Below are 9,182 nucleotides of genomic sequence, written 5' to 3' on the forward strand. Positions count from 1 at the left end.
AATTCAGGGACATCTGCACAGATCTGAGAACTTTGAATGTGTCTTTGAACATTCATCTTAGTATTTAAGCAGATGACAAAATTTTATTGTACTCTGGCCACTACTGATCACTCAGAGCTGAAGAACAGATTCAGAAACAGAAGTGCAATTCTGAAGGGAAATAATACAGTATTTTTACAGGATGAGAGTACAAAGCAAGGGGGAATGGGATGACCTATACCGTTGTCCAATCATATTTTGACACAAGGAGTTGAGCAAGTAAACATTGGTGACTGGGTTTTATCTAGGCCACTGGGTTTCAAGACCCTTGACTCATGGCTTTGGTGGTCAAGCTACCTCCTTAACTTCTGGCTCAAAACTCAGAAACAATAAGGGAACACAGGAGTGGGCAGGCTGTACATAGTCAATTAAGTCATGACAGGAAATACATTTATGACTTGTGGACCTTAGTTTAGATATTAGCAACTTCCTTATGTCTTTTACTGGTTAATAGAAAAACATGAAACATATAGAAACAGAAAAGGAGTTAGTTTCTGGGCCTGGGAACTTGAACTCAGTTTTGACCCTGTCAGCAAGGTGGAGGTCGTTCCTGAGACAGCTAGACTTGGGCAGCTGTCTCCTAACAGTCTTACTCCTAACAAAGAAACTTCTCTTTGCAACAGATGGAGACAAAAAGCAAACAAACAAACCACAACTAATCAAAACACAGAGAACATGTGACTGTGTGGTTCTGGGCCCCAGATGATTCATCAACAACATAACTCCTCTACATAAGGCTGAAGGATTATAGTGGAAGAGGGAACAGAAAGGCTGTAAGAATCAGAGGGTCACAATATCTACTGTGAAATTGTGTCTCCTCAAAATGTCAGAGAAGCTATACTTATGAGATTTTATCAACCTGGCTACCTAAACATAACCTGAAGAAGGATGACATCAACAGAGAAGATAGCATGAAAATGAGAAATCTCACAAGAACCCAACCTTAGGCAATGAGCTACAGGCTGAGAGAGGCAGAAATAGTCTTTCTGAGGGAAGAATCCCAAAATTGGTCATCCAATACCAAATGTCCAGTCCTGCACACACACTACACACACTGTTGTGTTTTATAAAAAAGATAAGGAGAGAAGAAATATGTTTGTTGGAGGTGTGATAAGGTATGGGTTCCATAGGCCCATGATGAGGCATTCTTTCCCTTTGAGGGACTAGCCACATGATGGTATAGCATAGAATAGAGTTTATTCAGGGCATGTGGAGAGAAATTGAGAGGGTGGTAGAGAGAGAAAGGGACACACACACACAGAGAGAGAGAGAGACAGAGAGAGAGAAAGAGAGAGACAGAGAAGGAGGAGAGAGAGACAGAGAGAGAGAGTAGAGGAGTAGAGGCTGGTCATGAGCATGTGGAGAGAGAGGGGTGGAGGGGAATGGAGAGAGAGGAGAAGGAATGAGAGAGCAGAGGAAGAGCTAGAAGACAAGAGAGATCGGAGAGGGTAAGCAGTCCCTTTCATAGTGAGTCAAGCATACCTAGATATTGCCAGATAACTGTGGGGTGGATCTCAGACAAAATGCTAACACACACACACACACACACACACACACACATTACACACCACACACACACACACACACACACACACACTTGAATAATTAAAGAAATTTCCCATAAATTTGAAAGAAAGGGGAATGCATAATGCATGGGGAAGGTTAGAGGAAGGAAAAACAAGAGCAAGAAATGATGGAATTATGTTTTAATATCAACAATAAAGAGCAATTTTCCTGAAAAATATAGATTCTTTTAAAGCAAAAGAACAAAAGTTATATACAAAAGGACCTATTTACAGACCAATACCATGAGAGAAATGTGATTATAAAACGTGTGATGAGACCAGAACATTCCACCTGTGCTTTGGAGAAGGTTATCATGCAACATTTACTTAGTTGAAGATGGATCAGTACAAGTTTCTATACAGAAACTTTAAGGTATTTTTGTTGTTGTTGTTTTATGTTTGTCCAGACCTTCCTATACTGAACATGCAGTGTTGTAACTTTTTTCTGTTTTCATGTTTCTAAAAGTTAAAAACAAAATGCATTGTCAATAACAATAGTCCTAAAAATCAATTCTTTACAATGTTTACAGTATTTAGGTTTGTTAGCTATGCCACATGTTGAACTTTTATTTTTTTATAATCTAAAAACACCTTCATTCTAGTGCATTAGGGAAGTGACCAGACAAATATGTCAAGGTTATGTTGCCAGTCTGTCTAATAATCATTACTGTAACATATATTTGTTGTTATAAAAAAGCTTGACCTACAGTACTGAGAATACACAGAGCTTTATGAATTTCATTTACCTTGGAAATTGTCTTAGTCACTATTTTATTGCTGTAAAGGGACACCATGACCAAGGGACCTTTTATTTTAAAAAAGAAATTAACTGGAGCTTTATTTACTATTTCAGAGGCTTAGTCTGATATCATAGTAGAGATCATGGGATTGTAGCTGTGACTGGAGTCTATATTCTAACACGAAGGAAAAATAGGGACACAGGTTTTGGATTAGACATTTGAAACTTTAAAGCTCACCCCTGTGACATATTTTGTTCAAATAAAGCCATACCTCAGAATCCTTCTAATCCTTCAAATTGTGCTACTTTCTGGTAACTAGTCAATCAAACATGAGCTTGGGGGTGTTATTTGTATTCAAACCACCACAGTAATCTTAGGTTCTATTAGCTATGCTTTCAGTGATAAATGTTGGAAGAAATTCAGGGTCCAAATGAAACTGGTAACTATTAGATTTGTAAGGTTCACTTTTCTATTGTCCAGTTACTTCTCACATTGCTCTCTCTGCATTTCCTACTTGTCACTCTTACACAAGAAATAGAAAATTCAGGGACCCAATGCCCAGCTACTTACTCTGCATGATAACTTCATACCTGGATTGGAGAAAACCTACCCTCAGCTTTACTATGAGATGCCTCTCTTTGCAGCAAATGGCTGTGACTGCAGAGATTCATCGATGGCTGCTCAAGATGCTGAAAGATGCTGATAGTTGATGGGGGGTTGGCTGGAACAAGCTCCAGCAAACCATTTATATCACTCTCTGCAAACTTAGGGAATGTTGGGAAACAGAGCAAAGGAAAATGTAAGGGGCTGGCATTTTGGAAAAAGTATTTGAAAATGAAAATAAATGTATAATTTTGAAGACTCTTAAACATATAAAGAAAAAGAAAGATGTAGACTTCACTCATTTTCTTCTGTCCTTGCTGTCTTGAATCCCCTTATGAACAAAATGAGCTGAAATGTGAATGGTAGTTTGGAGAGAAGTCAGACATTACAATAATTAGAAAGCATAATAAAATAAAATCATTCTTTTCTCTAAACAAACCATTGCAAGCATGAACTCATGGCAGCTGCATTTATTTGAATTGAACCTGTACAGGACCAACTCTGTCAACAGTCACTCATGGATATGGAAAGGACCTGTGAGGCTCTACCATTTCTTGCTGTACTGATGGCTGTTAATGGATTCTGCTGGGGGGAGTTATTAATTTTGGTTGTGTATTCACTGCTGTGTTGACCAAGTTCTAAAGTACAGCTCAAAAACTAGTCACATACATGGTCCTGATTAAACTCAGTGGTCACTAACAAAGAGGGGTATGAGAAAATTATTTGTGGTGAAGAAAGGGTAGGAGAGAGTTAAAACAAAGTAGGAAATGAGAGTAATAAGTATATATTTTATAAATGTGTCAAATTGTCAAATTTTATTAATTATAATAATAAAAAAGAACTAGCTCTTAGCAAGTGTAAGTCTCTTCCAGGGAGCCTGAGGCAAACCGCTGGACCTCTCAGAGAAAAGAGAAAAGAGAAGAGGGCTCTATCTCTCTGCAGACACCTGGCATCTCACCTCCATTGTATGTTGGGGCTCAGGACTTCCCTTTGGAACATCTCTTACTCCCAAGACAGATTGAAACAGAAAGAATTTCCCAACACATGGAACTATCATTTGTGTCTCATATCTTTAAAGATACATAAGAAAAGGCATGTATGGGGTTGGGGATTTAGCTCAGTGGTAGAGCGCTTGCCTAGGAAGCGCAAGGCCCTGGGTTCGGTCCCCAGCTCCGAAAAAAAAAAAAAAAAAAAGAAAAGGCATGTATAACTATGAAGAATTTTACCCTTAAAGAGAAAAACAAAAATGTAGGTTTCTTTCATTTTCTTCTGTCCTTGCTGTTTTGAACGGCTCCAAGAAAAAAATGAGCTGAGATGTAGAAGATAGTTTGGAGAGAAGTCAGACATTATAATAACCCAAAACACACTAAAATAAGATCATTGCTCTCAGCAAACTGAGACCCACTGGGATTTAAACAGCTAAGTATTTCATTCTTTGTGAATGATTAATATAGGTAATCCTCTTTTGGGGGTAAAAGAACAAAAATGTATAATAAGGTACACAATCCAGAGTCCAAATACCATACATAGAAATACATAGAAATAAAGAATTCAGATGATGAGGAAAAAATAGTCTTTATTAAGCTATATAAATAATTATTTCATTTCCTCAGCTTATTTAAATATCATGTGTTTCTGGACTGACCATATAGAGGTAAACGTGGCATAAGGAATAATTATAGCCACACTACCATGAATAGTTAAGATCAGATAGCTTGAGCACTCAGTGGAAATCTGAATCATCCGTCCCTCAGTTTCTTTTTTGGGTTCTATCCACATTTACCATCTTGTGGAGCTCTTGGGATGAAGAGTCAATGTACAAAACAGCATACATGGATGTGTGCCATCTGGCTTATTTTCACAGCCTTCTGCGTGCTGTCTGTGCTTCTGTGTCCTTCCAAACCACCTTCAGAAACATATTGACTTCATGACTTTGTCAGTAGAGAGGGAAATAGCCTCTCTTTTCCTAGACTGTCTATGGTGTCCCAACAAACTTCTGGAATGCTGTAGTGCTTTTTCTTATTAAGACAGTAGCATCACTGAGATATAATTCATGGACTGCATTTTCCCCCTCTAGGTATACAGGCTAGGCTTGTAGTCCTAATGAGGGAGGCTGTAGTAGAGGGATTGTTTGAATCCGTAAATCTGAGGCAAACTTTGGCAACACAGTGAGACTGCATCCAGCTGTGCCGGCTAGTTTTAGGTCGACCTGACACAAGCTAGATTTATCAGAAAAGAAGTTACCTTAAAGGAGAAAATGCCTCATGAGATCAGGCTGTAGGGCATTTTCTTAATTAGTGACTGACAGGAGAGAACCCAGCCCAGTGTGGGTAGTGCCATTCCTGGTAAGGTGGGGCTAGGTTCTATAGGAAAGCAGACCAAACAAGCCATGTGAAACAAGCTATTAACCAGCACCCCTCCATAGCTGCTGTATCAGTTCCTGCCTCCAGGTTCATGCCCTGTTTGATTTCCTGTCCTGATTTCCTCTGGAAGTATAAGCTAAATAAACAATTTCATCCCCAACTTGATTTTTGGTTATAGTGTTTCATTACAACAGCAGAAATCATAACAAAGATACTAGCTAACTAAAGCTAAAAACTTTACGATTTGTGTTTTCTCCAGAATTCATTACCAGAAATATTTGTAATAAAATTTGCTATTTTAAGCACTGTTGCACAAACATTGATGCTATATTTTTTCAATGACACAAATAGAAATTCTGAGCCACGAAATAATAACTCTTTATTACCAGCCCCTGGTAAATTCTATTCTAGTGTCTATAAATTTGCATGTTCTTGGTATCTTCCATAAATGTCCTCATATAGTATATGTCCTTCTGTGATTACCTTCTTTTGATTAACATGTTTTCAAGACATTTACATGTTGTAGTATGCATCTGGGTTTATTCCTTTCAGTGGATGAATAACATCCATTGTATTGGTAATAATTTGGTTTATCTATTCATTTGTCAATAGGCTCTTGTGTTGTTTTCAACTTTAGACTACTAGAAACAATGCCGCTATACATGTGGAGGGTCAAATAGTAATTTATGTTACTGGTTTTCATTTCTCTGAGTATATATCTGGCAATGGAACTGTTGGATTATATTTCAGTTCTATGTTTATTATTTTGAGGAACAACTCAACTGTTTGCCACAGTGGTTGTGACATTGCTCATTTCCCCCAACAATACATAATGGTCAATGGTTTTATATAAACATCACATTATATATTCTCTAAGATAGAAAATAAGGAGTAGCTCAGATGGGACAGTTTAAAATGACACCCCTAACCCACTATTGTTTGGGTCACAACTGGGTTCTTAAATGCATCTGTTCTACTTTGGCTACTATCAGTTGCTTTAGTGCATTCTGTTGGTTGCACTTATTCCTGGTCAATGTTTGCTCTCTAGTCACTGATTCTGTTTGAATTCTAGTCCTAGGAATCTCTAAAGGATTAATGCACATTAAACAATAAACAAATGCAGAAATGAAAGCCAGTTGTCAACCACCTTGAGATAAAAATCTGTGCCTGGGTTCTTTAATAAACTTAAGAAAAGATAATGGCACTAATTAAATAAGAATGAGCGAATCCATTCATTCAACTAGTTGTGAAGTGGTTGATAGCCTAAGCTATCAGAGGAGGTACTGAGGTGGGCTGAGTTGTTCAAGGCCTCTTTTTGGGATATGCCTGCGAGAGAACCATCAGGTTGCAATACAGATATAGCCATTGTGAAGGAAGAAAGAAAGACAAAGTCATGTGGAGCCAGTCAAGGTGGCTATGTAATCTGAGGCAGGTTAGCATAGTAGTTGGGAGTTCTCTAACTATAGTTGGCCATCTAAGGGGACCATTGTCTCCCAGGATTAAGTGGGCTTCAGTATCCTGGTATATGCTTGATCTCATGCTGGAAGCAGCTGGGAGTCTTGACTTTAACACATGCAACATCTGGCATGATAATTGTAGTTCTAGAAGTACAATTCCATCGAAATCAAGTAAAATTTTGTGTGGGAACACAGCTTTACTGATCCAAGGGATTTTTGAAAAAAGACAATCTACTTGGAAGATCTTTTGCCATTTCAGATTAGAGACTGTTACTCCTGATAGTCCTCTAGAGTAGTCACATATGATAAATTTACTTATTCCAGCTAACATGGTGTTGCCAGAGGCATGGGGGCATCTATGAGAAAGAGTTCTAAATCAACACACTTTAAGAAAGAATCACTAAGGTAGCCCATTGACTACCTATGGTTTTGAGGGAGCCCTGAAAACTGTGATGAGCCATCCTCTAACCAACTAGCTCACATGAGATCAGAACTGAAAACTAAGGCTCTTGGATCCTAATTCAGCATGCCACACAAGACCTTTAGATGATAGCTCATTTCTCCTTTAGGATCTTGCTCTGACTATTCTCATCGTGCTTGATTTCTCCCTTTGGGACTTTATTTTGGAGTGGTATTTCACCTGATATGCACCCTGTATAATCTCACTCGTGCCTTGCTCTTCTGTTTTTTCTCTTCAACACCCTCACTTAGCTCTCTTCTATTTCTCAATATGCACACCACACACATCACTTGTAATAACAAATTCTCACTCTGTTTCCCATAAATAAAGATAGACTACATTCATTCCCTATAAATGTATGGCTCTTATACCTTGATTGAGGGTCCATTGAGCAGAACAAACAGGAGCAATCTCCACACTGGGCATAACTTGGGTCTCTTCCACCTGTGTTAAGACAATCCACACAGGACCTCTGGGCCCTATGGCTTATCTTCACAGAAGGAAGAAAAGACTAATGTGCACAGAATAAACTTTTGGGGTCAATGGCCTTAAAATGCCTTCCAATAAAATCAAATAACTCTAGTCATACCAGAAATATATTCTCCAAGGGGGCATGGAGCAAAATTAGAGAAGTGCCATAAATTACAGGCAGGACAAGGGTAGTTTGATTAATTAGTAACACGTATCATGCATCACAATGTACATTCAATGCACCCACTACGCATCAGTTCTTAGCTGTGTATTACCTTTAAATAATCCCTGTTCCCTAAGGGAACACTTCAGGCTCCATTCATTTACTAAAGACTCTTATTTTTCCCAGTCTCCAGTGACATCTCATCTCTCCAGGACCCAGGCTGCTCTTGTACTGAATGAGGAGAGCCTAGAGAGATTTTGCTATTCTTGTTTTCTCTGCATGTTTCTAGGGACAGTCTGTGCTTCCTATTAAGTTTCTTGGGTGGTGCAGAGTTTACTTTTTATATTTAAGGTGATTTAAAAAAAATAAGACTATGAAAAAATTTTATGAAAAAAAAGAACGACGCGCGGACAACAGGATCCTTCTGCACCAAAGCGTTTATTGCATCTTAAAGAGGAAGAGAGTGAGCCCCAGAATGGCGCTGCTTATATACACCCTAATGTGGTGGGTCCACGCCTGATTGGTCGCTTACCCATGATCTCATTGGCACGCCCCGGGGTGGGCAAAGACTTGGCGCGAACACACTCTTGCACATGCACACACAGCTAGTTTCCTGAAAGGAAGTCGGGCTGGCGCAGCGGAAGCCAGCGCCATCTTGTAACGGCGAATGCTATCGCAGCTTTCCACATCTCCCCCTTTTTGTTTTACTAGAATGAGGCTGGTCTAGGCCTCTGTAGTTATGTCCATCTGTTGTGGCTCCTGTCTTAGGTCGTTCCTCTAATGTCACAGCCTTATCCGTCGTAGGGTAACCCTATCGCCACCGGGCCCCATGTCTTAGATTGGTCTGTGCATGAGGAAAGTTGCCCGTCTCTGGATACCGCAGTGCTGTGTGACAGTAACTGCTAAACGACCTAGGGCGAACTCTACAAAAGAGGCCAGCCAGAAAATGAGTTAGTGGGGAAATCATGATCACCCTATCGTGTGCAATGAGGAAACCTCAGCGATGTAGAAGGGCTGATCAAAGAATCATTGAGTCTCTCTCATCCCAGTGCAATGGATCCACAAATCCATGGGGTGCAAGAGCAGAGAACTCAAATGCCAACTAATTCCTGAGCATAGATAACCAAATTCCAGGGGAGGCCCCTTGTTCAATGGCCACAAGTGCTTGAGTGACAACGACTTTGTCACGTTTCTGTTGAGATCTGAGTTTGCAAACCAACCATAGCATGAACACTAATCCACAGCATAGGGCTGTACCAAACAGAGCCACTCCCGATAAGTAGTGGGCACCTCATCTGGTTCTCCTCAGCTGCTACCACCA

Source organism: Rattus norvegicus, chromosome 6 (assembly GCF_021556685.1).
Source record: "Rattus norvegicus strain SHRSP/BbbUtx chromosome 6, alternate assembly SHRSP_T2T, whole genome shotgun sequence".
Classification (NCBI taxonomy): domain Eukaryota; kingdom Metazoa; phylum Chordata; class Mammalia; order Rodentia; family Muridae; genus Rattus; species Rattus norvegicus.